We start from the raw sequence: 21,402 nt of genomic DNA on the forward strand, positions 1-21,402 counted from the left end.
TTTTTTTCCCTTGCTGCTCCCAAGGAAAGTGGCAGGTGAGTCCCACCTGCCTGACACACAGCAGCAGCCTGACTTCACCATGGTGAGAATTCACCTTCCCTTCTCCAGGTCCTTGGGAAGGAGTTCACCTGATTTCCTTCACCACAGCCCCTGCCTGAGGAGCAAGGAGGTACCTGTGACCTGGCAGAGATGTTCCTCAGCAGGATGGTTCCTCCTCCAGCCTTGCTGATGGACAAACTCCTTTTTCCAGCTGCTGGGGGTAAAGTCCTGAGCACGATGGGCTGTTACCTGTGAAACAGGCTGAGGGTTGTCCCTGTGCATGGCAGCTGAGGAACTGAGTAAGTTTTTCCCTCCCTGGGAAGATGTTTGCTGAGAAGAGGCACATCCCACGCTGGCTGGGGGACTGTACAGCTGGGGCTGTGGTTCTGCTCTGCCAAAGAGGCCACGGCTGCTGTTCTGTGGTGATGCTTCTTGCTTCTGTTTGCCTTGTTCCTAAAACCCACCAGGCTTTGGTGCCTTAACGTGGAGTGGGAGGTCTGTTGGTTCCAGCCAGGAAGGAAGCTGGGTCTCTCTTAACACCACAAGTACATGCCTGAAAATCAGTCCCTGCCTGAGCCCAACTCCTGGCAGCATCTGGAGACTTTATCCTGGGGGAAGGATGGGATGTGAAAGCAATGTTGGGGATCACCACTCCCTCTCCTTGCAACTCCTTTCCCTTTCTGCCTAACTTCATCTGTGCTGCTGGGCAGGGCTGGAGCCTCAGGCAGCCTTGCTGGCCTGGCAAGCCAAAAATGAGCTTGGTCCAGATGTTGGGTAAGTTTACCTTGAGCATCAGCACCCTGGAGCTGTGCGAAACACCATCCTCCACCCTGTCTCCATCCCCTTCTCCTAGCTCCTCCTGGACCCAGCTCGAGCAGAGAGAGGGTTTGTTGCTGCTTGGAAAGGCTGAAGGTCTTCAGGTTTATCCTTATCAGCCTCTTACCCTGATCTGTTCCCCTCCGGTGCGAGGGGAGCATCCCCCTCCCCTGCCCGGAGCATCCCCTCCCCTGCCCGGAGCATCCCCCTCCCCTGCCCGGAGCATCCCCTCCCCTGCCTTCCCCCGCTGCAGGAGGGGATGGAGGGGAACAGCCCCCCGCAGCCGCTGCCGGGGGCTGCGTTAGGGGCTGGGAATCCCGGTGTTGAGCCCAGGGGACGAGCGCGGAACCTCCCCCAGCTCGCCCCGTGACCCCCGGGCCGGCGCTTCCCCGTTCCCCAGCCCCGGGAGGCACCGCGCTCTGCCCCAGGCTCAGCCCCGCTGCCCGGCAGGACCCTCCCTGTTCCTGCCCCGGTCCCAGCGGCCGGTCCCTTAACGACAGGCTCCCCGTGGTAAGGAAAGGTGCCCCTCGCCGGGCTGTCCGCCCGGCCCTGCCCGCCCCGCCTTCTGCCGGCACTCGCCGGGCGCCGGTGGCCGCCCCGGGGCTCCGGACGGGGCCGGGGCTGGGACACCGCGCAGCCGCCAGGGGGCGCACGGAGACCGGACACGGACACCCGGGAACAGCCCCCCCCCTCCCCCCCCCCACACACACACCCGCTACCGGGAGCATCCCCCGTACCCCCCCGGACACCCTGAGATGGACACGGACACCCAGGGACCCCTGTACCCTCCCCAGACACCCAGAGATGGACACGGACACCCAGGGCACCCCCTGTACCCCCCCGGACACCCTGAGATGGACACGGACACCCAGGACCACCCTCGTCCCCCAGTACAGGGGGCACTCCCATGGACACCCAGGGCACCCCCTGCACCCCCACAGACACCGTGAGATGGACAAGGACACCCGGAGGAACCCCCCACCCCCCGATACAAGGGGCACCCCTACACCCCCACGGACACCCACACCCCTATGGGCATGAACACCTGGGGGACCCCCATGGACATGGACACCAGTGGTACCCCTGCACCCCCACAGACACCCAGGAGACTCCTCAGTACCCCCATGGACATGGACACCCTGAAACCCCCACAGAGACAGACACCAGTGGGATCCCCCTGTATCCCCACGGACACCAGTGAGACCACCTGCACCCCAACAGACACCCGTGAGACCCCCACACCCCAGCACCTTGAGACCCTCAAGAGCAGTCACCTACAGGACTCAAGACCCCTGGGCCATCCCCCCAGGTGGGGGACACTCAGGGGCAGGGGGACCCACAGGACCTGAGCTCTGAGCACCCCAGGGGACCGGGTGGCAGCACCCTGGGGATGCTCTACCCCTGTTTTGTGCACCCTTCCTGTGGCAGCGTCACAGGGGGGAACCCAACAGCCACACTGGGGACACACCTGGCCTGGAGAGCTGGGGGGGACAGTGATTTCTCCCACCAAAAACCAAGTGGGAAGGGCTGAGCTGGATAAGGATCCCCTGGGGACACAGCACGAGGTGAAACACAACGCTGATGCAGAGGGCAGGGAGTGTGACCAGAGTCTGTGGCCACCAGCCATCCTCACCCTCTGAATTATTTACTAAGCAGCTCGTTAGCCGACCTGACGTGTTTCCTTCCCTGCTTCCAGCTCAGGCACAGTGTGCTCAGCCTTGGGCAGGGTCCAGGCTGCAGGGAGCTGGGGGGGCTGGTGGTGTTCCTGCTGGGATGGAGTGGGGGAGGTACCCACTGGTAGCCACCCACCCAGGTCCACACCACCCAGGCCTGAGTCCCATCAGCCTCTCCCTGTCCCTGGGGTCCTGGGGGACACCCCAAACCCACTGAGCCACTGAGAATGTTTCGTGCCAGGGAGGATGCTCCTGCTTTAAATCCATGTGTGAACATAAATGCCCCCCTCTCCCTCGCAGCCTTGGAGTCTCACCTCTCCTCACAGCAGGTTTCTCAGTGATGGGCCTTTTCCTCACCTCCCCACCCCTCACCTCACCTCTGGGAACCTAAATTAGGGGCGCTGGGGGCAGGTCTTGCAGCCCCCCTGCTTCGTGCCATCACCCTGCTTCCTTGCCTGTGGCAGGGGGTTGGAGCTCTGTGATCCTTGGGGTCCCTTCCAACCCAGACCAGGCTGGGATTCTATGATTCTATGATTCCCACAGAGCTTCATTTGATCCCCATATCCCTCAGTCTCCATCACTGCAGTCCCCAAACACAGAGCAAGTGAAGTCACAGGCAGTGACCTTGTTCCCTTGTGCATCCCGCCCTCACTCCCAGCATTTCAAGGGGTGATTCGTAGTCCAGAGTCTGGAGCATCCATTATCTGTCCCTGTATCAGGGGGGTGCTATCACTGCCTGGCTCAGCCCCCTTGCATGTTGCTTCTAATTAAAACCCAACAAGGAGAGGACCTCTGGCAAGTGATGCACTAGATGCCTGTGGCTGAGCCACTCTGGTTGGGAGTTGTGAGCTGCTTGAATAAGTCATGTGGAAGTTTAATTTCCTGCTGCCCTGGAAGGGAGAGATCCCAGAGCCTGGTCGTGCCCCTTGCTGAGCATCTGGCTTGCTGTAAGGGGGAAACCTGCCCTCACTGGGACCCTTCCCAAAGGCTCCCATGTGGATAACACGTTTGTTTCACCCACAAACCACGTCTTGGCTCGTGCAGGTTCGTTAGGGAGAAGGTGCCAAATTGGCCCTGTACCTCTATGCCTGACTGGGGAGGGGGGCTTCTCCTCTCCAAAACAAGCAGATAATGGCAATGATGGGGACGAAGAGCCAGCAGCCAGCCTGGCAGAGGCTGTACCCCAGCCCTTGCCACGCTGTACGTATAATTCCCCCACCCCCTTTGTTTTCTCTAATTGGGCAGCCAGGCCTCCCAGGCACAGCCTGTTTCTTACCCAGCGCTGGTACAAAGCCCTGTGGAGTGGGGCTGGGACGTGCTGACCCGGGAACAGGGAATTATGACCTTGGAAGAGGGATTGAACCGGTTCGGGCTCCCCCGGGGAAGAGATGCTGTGGGCCCTGAGGGTGACTCTCCAGGAGCTTTGCTCCTGGGGAAGTGGGGTGTAAGAGCTGCTCCCAGGGTGCAAGTGCTGCTCCAGGGTATCAGAGCTGCTCCCAGGGTGTCAGAGCTGCTCCAGGGTGTAAGAGCTGCTCCAGGGTGTAAGAGCCTCTCCCAGGGTGTAAGAGCTGCTCCAGGGTGTCAGAGCTGCTCCCAGGTGGAAGAGCTGCTCCAGGGTGTAAGAGCCTCTCCCAGGGTGTAAGAGCTGCTCCAGGGTGTCAGAGCCTCTCCCAGGGTGTAAGAGCTGCTCCAGGGTGTAAGAGCTGCTCTCAGGGAAGCGCTGCCATGGGGCAGAGCAGGATGAAGCATCCTCAACCCAGCTGCCCCAGCCAGGGGCATCCCCAACTCCCACCCTGGGGTGGATGGAGAGGTTTGGGCAGCACCACAAACAGCCAGAACAGGGTCCACGCTGGGGGTCTCAGCAGATTTAAGGCTTTTCTTTAAGCCCCTGGGGTGGAACATGGGCTTCTCCCACTGGGCATGAGTCTGATCCCCCTGCCACCCCCTTCTGCAGCCGTTCCCTTGCCGGTGGCTGGGTTGTGTCACACCAGAGAGGGCTCAGGGCAGCGAGGTGGGATTAGGGCATTACAGACAAAGCCTTAACAGAACCCTCCCTGGGTGAATGGTGTTGTGATGGTGGTGGAGGGGGGGAAGGGAAGCCACAGAGAATGTTCTGCAGAGTGGGCTTCAAATGAGGCACGCCACAGTTGGGGCTGTACCCCGGATCGCTTCATCACCACTCCTAATGGCTTAACCAACAACATCCATATTCATAAATCAAAACAGGAGCTGGGACAACCTCTGTTCAGCTCTGCTGCTGAGGCACGGGGCGTTCAGGGCAGATTATGTATTGCAGGCAGCCTCTCTGTGTATATCTTCTGCGGCTGCCATGGCTTGGCCTTGGTATTCACTGAGCCCAAGGAGAGATGATCCAATCAGATCTGCCTGTCGGTGTCTGAAGGATTAGCTGAGTCAACCAGGAAAAATAGCTGAGCTCATTTATCATGCTATTTTCAGGGCTGAAATGCAGCCTGGACGTAATTTCACCCTCAATTACAGATCCCACAGTCCTACAGAAGGTAATTAGCTGCAACGTTCCTTCCCCGTGTGTTTGGTGCTTGGGCATCGCAGCGGCACGGTGGCAGCTCTGTGACTGGGGCTGGCTGATGAGATCCACCAAGTGGAGCCAGTGGGGAGATAAAATGGATGGATGTGTCCTCTCTGGCCAAGGAAAATGTGGAGTGGGATGGAGAGCATCACAGATGTGTTGGCAGAAGAACCTGGCGGTCCCTCACTCCCCCTCCCTTCCCCATGTGGGGCTGTCACCAGCAGTGGGTCAGATCAGCTGTGGCTTTTCCTCCCCCAGAGACAGAGAACCCATCACTTCCCACCCTGAACCCCCCCAAAGTGCTGTGGGAAAGTCCAGCACAAAGTCTGGCTCTGCCCCCCTTTGGGTATCTCATGCCCCCCGACCCAGGTGAGCATCCCCTGGGGCACCACCACCAGCAGCCCCAAACCCAATGGTACCCCCCCAGCTGGACCAGCACCAGAGCACCCCCAGGATCAACCTACAGAGCAGGGCAAACATCTCCCAGGGAATAAACCAGAGCCCAACAAAGCCCTAAACCAAACTGGGGTGTGAGGAATCCACAGCATTAACAAAACCCCCTCTCCATTTTACCAGTTAAACCCCTTTACTGGTTAGTTCGGATGCTGTGGGGGGGGAGGGGGATGGGGGGCTTTGTGGGGATGCCTCAGGGCTGTGGGGCTGGCTGGTTTCCCAGCCCGGTGTGACGAAGGGGCCAAAAATAGCAACTTCACCAGGAGCAGGAGAGGAATAGTCCTTTTCCTGAAGCTGTGCAACAGCCTTGGGGCTGCCAGCGCCGCGATAAGCGGCTGTTTGCGTCGGCTCCAGAGCCGGAGGGGTTTATCTCTTCCTTGTTCCAGCCCCGGAGGGAAAAAGCCCGTCGGTTCTCCCTGCCCTGGGACCACCAGGTCTGTACGTTGTTATCTCTCTTCCCCCTTTGAGTGACCCCTGGCTACGCTTTTGGGGTTAGAAACCAGAAGGGAAGGGGCAAGGGAGCTGTGTGGAGGGGGGTTTAGGGGGTGTTTTTTGGGGTTTGGGTGGAGCTGAGCGGATCTGGCGCCTGGGTTAGTGGTGTGAGAAGGGTTTGGGGAGCTGGGGGGTGCTCCCCACAGAGCTGCTTGGAGGGGCGACAGCAGCTGGTGGGTGGCACGGGGAGGAGGAGGAGGAGGAGGAGGAGGAGGAGGAGGAGGAGGAAACGTGTGCAGCTGCCTGTGCAAACAAGAGGCCCCGAGGAGGAAACGCCACGAACTGGCGCTGGGGAAAACCCCAACCTCCCTGTGTACAGCCCCAGCTCCAGGAGGGGATTGAAAATCCCATTTAAAACTGGGATTCTCCCATCCTTCTGCCCCAAAACGTTTGCTTTCAGGGGGGGATAACGCCACGGGATGCCCTGAGCAGGGTGTTGTAGTGGTGCAGGGTTGGGTGGGATGCAGAAAACCTTCACAGCACCCTCCTTAAAAGACTCTCATTATACATGGAGCTGATTTTAGCTGTTTTATTAGCAAGCAGCCCTGGGTGAGAATGTCTGCAGTGGTTTAGGGGCCAGCACTTCCAGCACCAGCACTGGATAGGCTTCAGTGAGTTTTCCCCTTTACAAAACTCGCCCTGAATCCCCTCCTTGGCCTCACATCTGCCCTGAAGCACGAGGGATAAAGCCCAGAGGCTCTCCCCAGCTTCATCCCACCTCTGGGAAGGATGCTGATCCTCAACTTGAGACAAATGACTCTGTGCAGTGGAGTGAGGATGCTCGGATGCGTTTTCTTTTCCTAATGGCAGAGGCAGAGGGATTTGCAGCACCATTAATTCCTCCTTTTGCCTCCTGCGAGCTGGCAGCAGCTCTCTCCCCCCTCACCACCCCCCCTTCCTCCTTGCCTAACAACGGGTTGGATGCTCTGCTGTGATCCCAGCACCTTTTGTATCAGCTCAATGGTGAAAAATAACCAGAGCATCCCGGGAAATGCTACAGGGTGAAGCCAGGAGCTGCAGGCTTGCAGCAAGCTCTGGAGGAGCCAGCCCTGCTCCAGCATCCTGGGCTGTCACTTCCCTGGTGTTTCCTTCTGGTTTGAGCCTTTTGAACCTTTTTTTTTGGGGGTGGGGGTGGGGGGTTCTTGCTGTGGAGGGTGAGGAGATGGGGTGACAGTAGGGTGTTTAAGCCTTTCCAGCCTGGAGGAAGATCAGCCATGCTGACAGCCCTCAGGGTGGGAAGCTGCTGCTGGGGAGGACAATAAAGGTTATTAAATGTCAGGGAGACATAAAGCTGCCTGGGGGTGGGGTTTTTTTGGGAGGTTTTTTCTCTTTTTCCTTTTAATTCCTTGGCTGAACTGGTTTGCAGGCACTTTGTGCCTCAGGCAGAGCAGCAGGAGATGGGGACTGGGAGCATCCCACCAAGCCAGGGATGGAGGGATGTGCTGGGGATGGAGATGGTTACTCCTCCAGCACCTGGGGGTCCTGGCCACGGGTCAGGGACCTGCAGACCCTGCAGCCTTTTGTGGGGGTGTGTTCCCTTCCTGCTCCTCCCGTGGGTTTGGGAGGATGCAGAGTGTTGCCCCCCCAAGCACAGGGGTGTCGGTGACAGGTGCTGGAGGTGGGGATGTCGACTTTGGTCTCCGCCACACCTCTCCTCCCATCCCCATGCCCTCGTGGCTCTGGTGCTGTGAGCAGCAGCAGGTCTTTCCAGTCCCACCTCAGCCACGTTTCAGCCTCGGTGGCTCTCAGGGCAGGGCGGTACCCGGGGAGAGGGAGAAGCTCTGGGTGTGGCATTGGTTTGCCTTGTCTACCTTCTATTTCAGGCACTTGTAGCTTTAATTACTCACTGTGCACTGGGTAAACACTTGCTAAACAGCCCCTATAACACCAGGTTGTATCCCCTCCGGGATCCAGCATTGCTTCCTGCCCGCTGGCAGGAGCAGCCCTGGGGAGCCAATGCCCACGGGTTGAGCACCCAAATTGGTGCTGAGGGGCTCCCTGGGGAGTGTGCTGGGGCTGGAGCAGCCCCTCAGGGCTTCCAGAGGATGGGCATCTGCCCATGGCACAGCTGATCCCACCTGGAGTCTGCTGGGAGTAAATTCTGGGTGCTGGATGAGGTGAGGGGCAGCAGGAGTTGGGTGAATTCCGTGTGGTTTGGAAATGGGGGGGGGGCTCGTTTGGAGCAGGATGAGCCTGAGGAGCAACGGCCACAGCGCTGCTCCCCTGGGATCCTGAATCTCAGCAGCTCCCCTGCTCCTCCTTGGAGGCTCCCCCGTGGCACTGCTGCCTCAGAAGGTGGTTTTATGGATTCCTGGTTGGGCTCTTCCCCAGCCTGTGATGGAGCTTTGCACAGACACAGAGCTGGGAGTCACTGCTGGCTCCTGTGGCTGGGAAGGAAATCCTGGCCCAGAAAGCAGCTCCAGGGGGTGTGATGGATTTTGCCAGGGGAGCGGCTGTAGTGGGGGTGTGCAAAATGGGTGGGGTTTGCAGAGATTTGGTGTGTGCAAAGAAATAGTCTCCTGGAGGTGACTGGCACTGGTGGGATGGCTTTCCCCTTCCCTTCCCTTCCCTTCCCTTCCCTTCCCTTCCCTTCCCTTCCCTTCCCTTCCCTTCCTAGTTCTGGGCTCCCTAGTATAAAAAAGACAGGGATCTCCTGGAAAGAGTCCATGATGATGAAGGGCCTGGAGCATCTCCCCTGTGAGGAAAGGCTGAGTGAGCTGGGGCTGTTCAGCCTGCAGAGAAGAAGCCTGAGAGGGGATCTGATCAATGGGGATCAATAGCTGAAGGGTGGGACACAGGGGGATGTGGGCAGCCTCTTCTCAGTGTCTGTGGAGACAGGACAAGGGGCAATGGGCTCAAGTTGGAGCACAGGGAGTTCCCCACCAATGTGGGGAAGAACTTCTTCCCAGTGAGGGTTGAGGGAGCCCTGGGACAGGCTGCCCAGGGGGTGTGGAGTCTCCTTCTCTGCAGAGATTCCAGCCCTGTCTGGACACAGACCTGTGTGCCCTGTCCCAGGGACCCTGCTTGGGCAGGGGGTTGGACTGATGATCTCTGGAGGTCCCTTCCCACCCCTGTCAGTCTGTGAATCTGTGAATCTCACCATGGCCAGGCTCCATCTGCCACACTGGGAGCAGGAAGCCGAGCTGCCTCCCCCTGACACAACCTTTGCACTCCCTGCAGCTCCACATTCCCTTCATGCCCATCCCAGCTGCCTCCCACGGGCGGGAGGGATCCAACCTTCCTTCCTCCCCCCAGCTCCCCTGCTGCCGGTGCAGTGCTGGGTCACTGATTGGGGAGAACCCAGCTGGGGGGTCAGTGAAGTCTCAGGGGCTGCAGGAGCTTTTCCTGGGGGGTGCTGTGTCACCACACACTGACAGAGCAGTGCGTACATCACCCCCTTTCACCTCCCAGCTATTCCTGTACCAAGGGTTCAATCTGGGCATGTTTTCAGGGCAAGCAGAGGGAGAGGAGCCCCACTGCTGCTGCTCAGCCTCACACCAGCCTCACCATCTGCATCTCCCTGGGAAGGTGCTGTAAACAGGTCCAGCTGCTTTCCTCTCCCATGGCAGAACTTTTCAGCTTATGGGGGGCACTGAGGATAATTCCAACACCTTCATCCTAACCCACTGACACCTGCCTGCCTCGCCGAGCTCTTCTAACCCTGGTGCTGCACCAGATGTTTGCTAACGGAGAGGACCCCGGGGGAGCCATGGGAAAGGCTTATTTTCCTGCCTAAAGAAGTTAGCATCGAGGAGGAGCATGGCTCTGACAGCCTGCAGCCAGCTCTGCTCAGCTCAGAGGAGAGGTAAGCGGCAGCTGGCAGAGCAGCCGCGTCCCCCTGATGCGGGATCCAGATGTGGGGTGGCCCCGGGGAAGGGCAGAGCAGCACCCAAACTGAGCAGTGGTGCTGGGACCATGTGCTCTGCCACCCAAGGGCTACAAAGGTGATGAAGGGCCTGGAGCTTCTCCTCTGTGAGGAAAGGCTGAGTGAGCTGGGGCTGTTCAGCCTGGAGGGAAGGAGCCTGAGAGGGGATCTGATCAATGGGTATCAATAGCTGAAGGGTGGGACACAGGGGGCCATGGGCAGCCTCTTCTCAGTGTCTGTGGGGACAGGACAAGGGGTGATGGGCTCAAGTTGGAGCACAGGGAGTTCCCCACCAATGTGGGGAAGAACTTCTTCCCAGTGAGGGTGAGGGAGCCCTGGGACAGGCTGCCCAGGGGGTGTGGAGTCTCCTTCTCTGGAGAGATTCCAGCCCCATCTGGACACCAACCTGTGTGACCTGTCCCAGGGACCCTGCTTTGGCAGGGGGTTGGACCCCATGGGCTCTGGAGGTCCCTTCCAACCCCTCACTGAGTGAGTCTGTGATTCCATGTGCTTCAATTTAACACACCAGATCACCATGCTGCCGGGCTTGCTTGGTTTTGGGTGCCAGCTGGGATGTACTGGGGCAGCCACGAGGCTCATCCCCTCCAGTTCTTCCTCCCTGTCTGCCTACAGTGGGGAAATCCCTGTGTTTTAAACCACAAAAACACCCAGGGAAGGAGAAGCTGCTCAGCAGCACCCAGCCACATTCAGCTGTGTTACACCTGGAGCAGAGGGATGCTTCCCACCCTCAGACCAGGGGCTGTGCCAGAGGGGTATGATGCTGGGAGTACAGGCACATCCCCATCCTTAGATACCTTCTGTAAGAGAGGAGAAGGAAGCTCTGGTGACCTCTGCATCAGAGATTCAACCAGGAATAAGGAAACAGGAGGATTTCCCCAACCTCTGTGCAAATAGGGGCGTTGGCTACTGGAAGAGGGTCCCACTTAATGCCATGAGCCAGATTGGATTAGGAAGGATTTGCAGAGGGCCCGTCTGGAAGAGCAGCTTATTTCAGGGGTTTTCACAGCTGTGTCACAACCAGACAGGGTGTTTCAACACGCTGTTGAGCTGTGTGTTCCTGTTGGGGTGTTGAGGGGCTCAGTGAGGAACGGCAGCTCCTGGGCTGGGCACAGGGGAGACAGCGTGGGGTGGTCTGGGATGTGGGGGCCATGGGAGGATGCAGCAAGGGGCGCACCAGGATCCTGATGCCTTCCTTCTCTTGTCAGTCTGAACCACGTCCTGTAGCCCAGGAGATGGTGGAGGGTGAGTGTCCTTTGGGGCTGGGATGGTTTTGTACCCTGATGAGGGGTTTTTTTTTAATGAAAATTCATTTCTTGTGTGAGTGGTTCTGTGGTGTCACGTGTTCTCTGGTCCCTGTCCCTCTCCATGTGCTTTTGCTCCGCTCTGGGTGTGCTCATGCCGTGTCCAGTCCATCATGGGGCTCAGCTCTAGGGTCAGCCTGGCCCCTCCATGGTGTTCATTGGACATCTTCCTCTCATTTTTCCCCTCTCTTGCCCTGCTCCCATTCCCCACAGCAGGGTTTTGCAGCACATCCTTCTGCCTTCAAAAGCCTGTCTCCTTTCCAGAGCTGCTGGCGCCTTCCGGGGTGCCCAGCCCTGCATCCCTGGGGCTGCTTGCTTTCTTCAGGGCATGAAGTAAAAACAGATTACCCAACGCTTTAGTAACTTCCACCAAGGAGGTGTTGCCCTCTGTAGCTGCGGAGTAGGGTGGGGATGTCGCCCTCAGCCCAGCACTGGTCCCTCTCTCCTCTCCCACATCAGCCAGCCGTGGTGGATGTGAGCGGGGCTGGCTCATGGTGCCTGCCTGCTGCTGGAGCTGTGCTCTGTTGTGATCCAGGAAGGAAAATAGGCCACTTATCGTGTGTGACAGACACAGCCACCCCCGGAGCCTTTGTCTGCAAAGATGGGAAGGGAATGACAAATATCCACGTCAGTCTGGGGGCAGGGGCAGCTCTCCAAGGCAGCTGCTGGGGTCCCAGTGCCAGTGGGTGCCCTGCAGACACCCTGAGGAGGGATGGTCCTGGCTGCAGGAGAGGGGGTTGCTCTTTTAGGGGGGGCACCACCATGGAGAGGTTTCCAGAAAGCTGCTTGGAAGGTCCTTGATCATCTCATTGATGTAAATAACCCAACCTAAGCCTTGGTGGAGATGAGCTGTGCTGGTCCTTACGGTGTGGGGATGCTCTCCCGTTTCCCTGGTGAGGAGTCCAGGGCCCCTCTACCCCTCCTCACGGTGCATCATTCCTGGGGAGGGCTCTGAGATACCAAGGCAGGTGGAGCAGGGAACAAAACTGCCTGTTTCCCATCCCAGTGCCAGAGGCTGGGTTTGGTTTGGGGCCAGGAGCGTGCTTGCTGGCTCATCTCTGGGGCTTCCATCTCCTGTGCTTCCACACAAACTCCAGGTCAAGAGATAAAACCCCCCATGACCTACAAGTCGTGCTTTAAAGATGAGGCACCCACATGAATACCCAACCAGCAGAAGCTGGCAAGAAGGCAATAAAACCCTCCCTATCCTGTTATATAAAAATTGGGGACTGGGGGCCGTGCTTTTCCATGTCACTTGCAATTTCTGAAGCCTGGCTTAATTATAATAATCACCCTCAGCAGCCAGTCAATTAGTAATGCTCTTGGATTTCTGCTGAGCTCCAACTTTGTGTCACAAACGCATCGTTTCCTCTGTGGGCTGATGATGATGGGGGGGGGGGGCAGGTGGCATTCCCCCCCTCCCCCTCCCCATGCAGGGCTGGAGGGGATGCTGAGCAGTTTTGGGCTCACTGATGCCATCGGAGCTCTCTGGATGAGGATGCTCCATGGTGGGAGTGACTCACCCATCTTTCTCACTCCTTTTGCAGCTCAAAAGGACAGAAAAGCCATGCAGGGCTTGGGGGGAGGCTTTTGACTCCCTTCCAAGGGTGCCCTTGTGCAGCAGCAGCTGGGTTTTGGGATGCTGTACTGGTCCCAGCAGTATTTCCCTGGGTTCATACGTTTGCCACTCATGGACCATCCCTTGTGGCATCTCCTGGTGGGAAGGGGGGAGATGCTGAGCTAAGCATTTTTTTTCTCCCAGTGGGTTAGCAGAGCAGGACTGGCTGTTGCTGCTGGTCCTTGGGGTCATGCTGGGATGGGTCCCTGCCCACTGAGGGATGCTCGGATACAGGAGTGTGGAAAGATGCTCCGCTCCAGGTTGGGGTGATGCTGGAGCTGGGGGGATAAGCAGGACAGGGGATGCCGTGGTGGCATGGGGGGCTTCCAGCCTCCCATCGCTGTCACAGGGTGCCTGCTGCTGCCTGAGGGGAGGGGGGTTGCTCCCCAAAGTAACCCCCTTTTGGAGTGAGCCCATTGGGTTAATGCTGGCAGCAGCTGGCCTGGTGACATGGTCATTTTGGGAGGGCTGATGTACCCCAGCAGAGCCTGGCAAGGGTAGAGGTGGAAGGGTTGGTGACCTTGTCTGTGCCGTCGTTTGCTTCTCTTGCTATGAAACCTTATCACAACACCCCAAAACAGCCACCTGGGGCATGTCACACCCCCTTGGGGACATCCCTCCCAGGGGTCCCTCCCTTTCCCTCTCCCCCATGGAGGTTTTTCCCCAGCTGGACCCCATCGCTGCTGCCCTTGTTCCCCTGCACGCTGCACCGGCTGCTCTCACCCAGCTTCTTCTCCCCAGCGGGACTTTTCCCCTGCTGATCTCAATTGGTAATTATTTCCTCCCCCAGGAGGGGCTCATCCTGGGAGGAGCAGAGCAGGTGATTCTCAATCCTCAGGGATCTGAGTGTCAGGGAGGCTTAAAAACCAGTTAAAGAGGATGGAAAGGGCTAGAGACTGCTCCATCCGTGGGGACTCTGCATAGTTTTGCTTAACATTTTGGCTCTCTGCACGCCCAGGGGCTTGGACAGGCTGTTTTGGGAAGGGGGGGTGGATGGATGGGTGATGAACTTGGCGTGGGAATCCCCCCTTGCAGGGGCTGCCCGCTCTGCCGGTGGGGCAGGAAAGGGGCCGGCACATCTCTGGGGAGACCTCGGTGTTCGGCCAGCCGTGAAAAACCCTGGTGAAATTACACAATGAGCTTTTTTCCTTCCCCTTCCTCCCGAGCCGCAGGGCTGCAGCCAGCCGGGCTGTGCGCGCAGCCGTGCCTGCCTTGCGTGGGCACCCGGGGAAGGAGGAGGAGGAGGAGGAGGGGACACACACACACACACACACACACGATGCGCCTGAGCTCCGGAGGGAGGGTTCGCATCGTCCCCGTGTCGCCTTCCCCGGCGTCTCCCCGGCGTGCCGGCCACGCTGGACCAAACGGCGCCGGATGCCGCTGACCCACAGGTGCGCCGAGGGTCCTGGGTGCAGGTAACAGCAGAGGGGATGGAGGGATGGAGGGAGGGTGGTGAAGGAGGGACGCCAGCCCCGCGCTGACCCCGCACAAGGACAGGCCTCGGCATGGCAGCGCGGCCCTCCCCGTGCCGAGGGGTTTAATCCGTCCTCTTCCCCCTGTCTCACGCCGGGAGGGGGTAGCCAGATGCCTTCATCCTCCCTGGGCAGGATGGAGCGTCCCCAGGCTCCATCAGCCACGTTGCGTCCTCACCAGTGAACCCAGCGATGCGGGGGGGGGATGGAGGCAGCATCTCCTGTGGGAGCCGGGGATGGGGGGGGGGGGGCTGAGTGGGGTAGGGATGGGGGGAAACCCTCCCTCGCCTTTTGGGGAGCTCATTTCCAAAAGACAGCCCAGCCCCCGGGATCCCTAGGTGAAATTTCGCCTGGGGAGAATGGGAATTGCAGCCGAAATCCCTCGGCTTCGGGGCTCCCCGGCGTGGGGGGTGTGCATGTGACGTTGGGGGCGCGGGGGGGGGGGGGATGTGAAAGCTGGTGGACGCTGAAGGAGAAGCTGCTGCTGGGCACAAAAGCCGGTCTTAGGCAGCGCAGGTCTATCCGAGAGACATTTAATTCTCTCCTAAAGTCCAGGCGAGCAGGGAGCTGCCATCTGGTGTCTGATGGCAGCAGGGAGAAGGGGCTCTCCCCAAAGCGGGGGCGAGTCGGGGGGCTTGAGACGGCCCCGTGGGGGGCTTTGTGTGGGTTCGGGCTGGCTTTGAGCAGGGGACGGGTCCTGCCCGCGGGTGCCAGACCCAGCAGGCAGCAGAGCCCCGTGGAGCCGCACTGGGGCTGGGAGAAGAGCTGCAGCTGGGGAGGTGACTCAGGGAACCCACGGTGTTCATGTTACCTGCCAAAAAAATCCTGGTCTGGGGGCTGCCAGGGACCCGTCTGTAGGCTCTCACCCCACTGTCCATCTCTCTCTGTCTCTGTGCAGTGCTGGGTGTTGATTCTGGCATGCACCGAGCGTGTGTGGCCTCTGCTCTGCCTACATGAGCAAGGCTGAGCCTGGGTCTCAGTTCACAGCCTCCTTGGTATTCCCAGAATCACAGACTCACAGAATCATAGGGATTGGAAGGGACCTCCAGAGCTCACTGGGTCCAACCCCCTGCCAAAGCAGGATCCCTAGGACAGGGCACACAGGTTGGTGCCCAGACAGGTCTGGAGTATCTCTGGAGAAGGAGATCTGGGGAGTTATTTGTATTTAACTCCAGATTCAGGAGGTTGTTTTTATTAAGCTGCAGGGGCTGTAACTTCTCTGCCTGGGAAGCTGCAGCCGATGTAGCATGGCTGTGCCTGAGCCAGGATAAAACAGGGCTGGATCAGCAGCCACGGCAAGAAAACTCAGTGCTTGGGGGGAATTTCAGCTTCCCCAAGTCCCAGGGCTTGGAGGTTTGTGTGGTTAGAAGTTCTCAGGGCTCTTTGGGAGGAGGGGTAGTTATGGTACCTCCGGGTCTGAGGGATCCGGCACCCAACGGGTCCTCGTCCCTCAGCCGTGACCCTGCCCGCCAGGCTGTTGGGACTGTGGGAACAAGACTGACCAGTTCCCCAGGAGGAAACAGGCTGTTCCTTTATGGCACGGGGAGCTTTCCTGGGCACAAACAAAGCTTTGCCCACGGGGCCTCTGCGGAGCCCTGCCAGGCTGGCTCACTGCCTGCTGCCGCCGTGCTCCTCACCAGGGCTGAGGTGCTTTGCAGGGACAGGTCTGTGGGGGCTGTGATGGCAGAGGGATGTGTGGTCCCTCTGGGAAATACCAGAGTCGGTGTGAGAGGTGGGCCAGCATTGGATTCCCCATCCTCAACCCAGCCCAGGTCTGTCTGTGCGGTGGGAGATGCCAACCTGGGGGCTCGCAGGGATCTGGATGTGCTCGTGCACAGGGTGGAGGAGGCAAAGTGTGGGTGTCTGTGGTGGAAAAGCACCAGGAGTGAGAAATGGTGCTTGGCCCTGGTCCTCCAGCAGCTCCCTGTATCCCCCTGCCCTGCATCGGGGCTGCATCCTCTCCAGAGCACGGGACATGCAGTGGGAGGAGGTAGCAAGGTACCATCCCCTTCCCACTGGTTTGGTAGGACGTGACCCCTGACGTAGCTGAGAAATGGGGACATGGGACACATTTAAATCCCCTCTGGTGCAGAGTAAGACTGTGGCTGGGGCAGGAGGCATCCCCACACGTTATGGGAGGAGCATCTCTCCCATCACTTCCACAGCTCCTCCGGCTCTGTGTGAGGCAGTGGGGACAAACACAGCCCTAGGCATGGCACAGCCAGAGCTCCTGGCTGTGTTTGATGTGTGGCAGCAGGAGCAGAGCTGTCCCCTCTGGGCTGCCAGCAAGAATATTTCATGGTGTCTTTTCCCCTTTCCTGGAACAACATCTCAGGGTGCACGTGGGCTGTGCATCCCTTGGGGGGGTTTCGGAGCCTGGTTGCACCCAGGGAGCAGAGGGATGTACTCCTGTCGCTGTGGGAAGACAGCCAGAGGTTTTTTTTCCTTTTAATTACAGTTTTTAATTGCCCCTGATGGCTCTGGGCTGGAGAACAGTCTCCATGAAGGGCGCAGATGCGGGTGTGGGTTTGAGCCTTGTCATTGTGCAGGATGCTGCCCACGGCTCCAGCTGATAACCAGGAGTAGATGAGTTTGTCATCCAGGGCACAGGGAGGGCAGGGGCTCACCAAGCCCCATGGCCAAAGAGCAAGGAGAGCTGGGCTGCAGTCTGTATCCTGCTCCTCACTGGGAGTTTCATCACAGCAAACTGGGATTAGATCCTGTTGCCCACCCAGGAATTGCTGAGATCCTACAGCACACACACCCCCAAAAGCCCCAAGGGGGGAGCTCCATGCAGGCTTTTAGGCATGTTGGGAGACAGCATCTTGTCTTGAACCCCCTGGAAAAGGCAGGCTTGCCTGGCAGGATGTACCAGGACACCCAGCAGCATGGGAATGCAGGCAGCTGGCATAGTGGGAGAGCTGCTGTGGGAGTCCAGGTGGCCTCTGGCTTTGGGTGGGAGGGGGAAGTTTTGGGTTTACCCTGTCACCTTGGCCAGGCCACCCATCCTGCAGGGTAATTACAGTCCCTGGCGTGAAGATTCTTGACTGGGGGAGAGCATCCCACCCTCAGTGTATTGCAGCAGTGGGCATGGAGGGTCCCAAGGCCAAGCTCGAAGCTGGGGCTGTGCTGTGTCCTCTGTCAGCACCGCTCTCTGTTGTTGGTCCCATGGGTGCCAGTTCAGCATCTCTCAGTGGGGCTTTTGGGTAGGAGTGTAATATTTTTACCCTCCATGTGTCATTCCCCCAAGCTCTGTGAAGAGGAGGAACTCTGCTGCAAACCTATACTGGGTGGCCCTGTCCCCTGGGAAGGATGTGCTGGGATGGGGCTGGGAGCGGGATGGGGCTGGGAGCAGGATGGCAAAGCTGCACCATCCTCTGAAACAGGAGACTCTAAACACCCCCCAGCTCCATCCCTGCTCCTTGATCCCACTTTCCTCTCCCAGCATCAGGTTTAAACACCCCATGGGTGCCCTCTGGACTTGCACAGACCTGTCTGGGGGCATCTCCCACCCCTCCCCACCTAACTCCTCAGGGCACTGACCCACCAGCAGCCCCAGGGCTCCGAGCTGCACAAACCCACCTTGGTTTTATTCATCTCCCAATGCCAGCAGCATCATTACCCCTGAGTACCTGGGTGCAGGGGGTCCTACACCACCTACAGCTCACATGCTGAGGGTGGGGGACAGCAGGTTTTGCCCCCTTTTTAGGTAGCTGAGATGCCACAGGCAGTGATTGCAGGAGGAGGAAGCAGCAAAACTGGGCAGCTCTGCACTAGAAAGGCTGGATTCACAGGCAGGTGGTGGATGAAAGCTGCTTGCACGTGTACATGCACCCATGGGTCCACCCTGCACATCTACCCCAGCATTCCTTTTCAGCAAAAACAGGTCTTTTCCAAACTTTGGGGCACCCCAGGCTTCCTGTGGTGCTGGCAGGATGCTGGCAGCTGCCTGTCTGTCTGTCTGTGCATGGCTCCAGCTGACTTCTGTGGTTGCTGATATTCCTGGGATGGGTTTCTCCAGTGGGAAGACATGGGTTGGTTGTACATCAGCTGCCCGTGGGGGATACAGATGTGCTGGAAGATGCTGGCTTGCAAGACCACAGTCACCTGCATGCTGCCTCATCTCTCTGGTTGAACTTTGAGGTTAAAGGCAGCCCAAGAATGGCAGGACCTGGGGGATGCTGAAGCTCCTGATGCTGTAGTAAGGCTCCCAAACATCCAAAAAGACATTTTGTTTTTTCAATTCCAGAGCCCTCATTTGCTCTCAAACTTGACCCAGGAGTGGGATCCCCTGGGCAGTGCTGGGATGTGCAGCCAGGCTGGTCACCATGAGCTGGGTGCTCAGGCTGTGGGAGCTGGGGCTCTTGGCTTGTATTTGGGTGGTTCCTTTCCTGGATTTGTTCCATTGGTGCAGCTGCTGGGTTGTGGAGTGGGAATGGGCCTGAGTTTGAGGCTTGTTTTGGTTTTGAAGCTTTTCTGGACTCTGTGCTAAGAACCAACAACCTTGGAGGCTGCAGAGATGCCCGGGGAGCCTGGGCACCAGCACCTTGAAGCCCATTTCATAGCCTTCATCCAAGGGCAGGGCTTTACCCTGAGCTGGGCTTTCCAGTCCTCAGCGAGCAGAAGGCTCCTGTGAATGCTGCCTGCAGCCCTGGCCAGGTCTCTGCTGAACCCACAACGCTCCTTGTACCCTCTGTGAGTCTGGGGTCCCTCTCAGCCTGGATGTTTCTGGGACAGGACAGACCTGCCCAGTGTCAGAGCTGATTCCCTGAGCCATGCATCTTCTTTTGTATGTGTGGAGCTCCCTGGGCTTGGTCCTAAGCAGTGTGTTGCCTGGGGCAGCCACCACAAAGCTCCCTGCTCAGCTGTGTGCCAGGTGGGTGGCAGTCCAAGGGCAGGCTGGACATGGGAAAGGGATGATCACCAGCTCTGGGATGGGCTGTTTCCCCCATACTGGCAAAGTACAGGTGCAGAAACACCCTCATCTCCCATCTAGCAGAGGGATTTCTGCAGTTTCCTTGCAGGCTGCATGGGAAAGGGGACAGCTGGGGCTGTCCTGTGCCAAGGAACGTGCAGCTCATGGGTTACCTGTGCAAAGCCTTTCACACAGGGCATTGTATCTGTGCATGGCTGTTACCTGGGATTCGTGATCCCCACTGCTTCCCTTCCCTTACATGTAGAACTGAGCTCAAACAGTCTCTTGAACATGTATGCATCCTGCTAAAACACAGCCTGGGATGGATGGTGATGAGCTTGTATTGCCAGGGAGAGGAGGAGGCAGCCCTGACCCCAGACCTGCAGGTGCTGAGGCGGGGGTGATGGAGGAGGACCCCCCTCCATCCCTGCAACAAGGGGCTTTGCAGCTGCTGGAGGGCAGGAAGGGCTGGGGGTGGATGGGTGGATGAGGGGTGGGTGGGTGAAGCACAGCGTGGTCCCTGCAGCTGGAGGGGGGATCACACTGCCCAGGGCAGGGTGGATGGGAGGGTGGATGGATGGATGGATGAGGCACAGCGTGGTCCCTGCAGCTGGAGGGGGGGATCACACTGCCCAGGGCGGGGTTGCAGCTGGCTGGCTCCCCTGGGCATGCCGCCAGTCCCTCTGTGCTGCAGCAGCCTCTGGCTGCTCCTCTCCTTCCCAAGGATGCTCCCAGCAGCTCACTGACTGCAGCAGTGTCCTTCCAGCTCCCCCAGGAATCCAGCTTGGGTGCGTGAGAGCAGGGGGTCGGTGTGGAGGAGGGTGGGATAGTGGGGTGCCAGAGGAGGGGGGGGGTGACTGCTCGGTGGTGGGTGCATGAGATGCATGAGTTTTGGCCACTTCTATTTCAGTCCCTGCCTTGTTTCAGCCCTGGGGACCTGGGTAATGAGGGCTTTTCCCAGCCAGGGAGATGCTCGGGGAGGTTCTCCAGCACCCTCCAGCAGCTCCTGGGGATGAGGGGGGCACTGCTGGGAGAGCTGCTCCTCCTGCATCCACCGGGTTATTTCCCAGCCCCTGAGCTGGGATGTCATGCTCTGGAACACTTGGGATTTGGTTTCATTTGGAACTCCCTCTTGTCTGATGATCAGAACGGGGATCCTTTGGGGATAACCTTTGAGCTGAAAGAAAACTGGGGTTTGTTTTTCTCTCTGGGGGAGGCTGCCTGTGTCCTGGGGTCAGTTCCCTGGAAGGCAGTGGGGCTGCAGTTGCTGTTGTGCTGCCCTGGGGATGTCACTGCTGTCCCCACTCCTGGGCTGGGATGCTATGCCCCACGCCAGCCCCATACCCAGCTGATGTAGTGGGGATGCTCGTACCAGGCTTTTTTCTCAGACAGCATCACCTCCCAGGGCAGAGACACTCACGGAGGACATGAGTGACTCCGGGATGATGAAGCAGCTTCAGGAAAGCTCCTTTGCCCCTTTTGCTGCCCAGCTCCTGCTGCAGCACTGCCTGGGATGTGCCAGAGCATCCTGGTGCAGGGCCAGGCAGTGCTCCCCGTCTGCGGAGAGCAGAGCTGCTGGTGGCTGCTTTGCAGGGCCTTTGCAGTCTGGGTTGGACGCCAAAACTAATGAATCTAATTGCAGTCCTGCACCCACAGCCCATCACAGTTGCTGTTGCATTTGGCATCCCCTTCCTGTTCCCGTTTTAACTGGTGCATGTTTAACACTGGGATGCTCCAGCCTGGGGATGGTCCCGTTTCCAAAGGGGGTCAGGCAAACCTGTGAGCAGAGAGGAGGGAAGGGGAGAGGAGGATGCTTCTCTGGGGATGTCCTGGGAAGTCACTGGTGTGTTTGCCAGCTGCTGTCTCACGCTGCCCGGTTTCACCCATCAGGCTGTGAGATGTCAGGTCCCAAAGGTGGCATATGGAGCTTGGGGTCAAATTGTCTCTTCTCTGGCCTGCAAGATGAAAAGAGGCTTGAAGGGTGCAGAACACACATGAGCACTGCGTGATTTTGCTGCTTCACCTGGCTGGTGGAGAGCAGCCAGCTCTACCTGCCCTGTGAACCTGTGTCCTGTCCCTCCCCACTGCTGATGGGCACCCCGGGGACATAGTAGGTGGTGGTCTGTGGTCTCCTCTCTCAGGGTTCATGGTGTCTATTCCCTGGGATACTCACCCTTCTCCTTCCC

This window comes from Gallinula chloropus, assembly GCF_964237585.1.
Source record: "Gallinula chloropus genome assembly, chromosome: 13".
NCBI classification, from domain to species: domain Eukaryota; kingdom Metazoa; phylum Chordata; class Aves; order Gruiformes; family Rallidae; genus Gallinula; species Gallinula chloropus.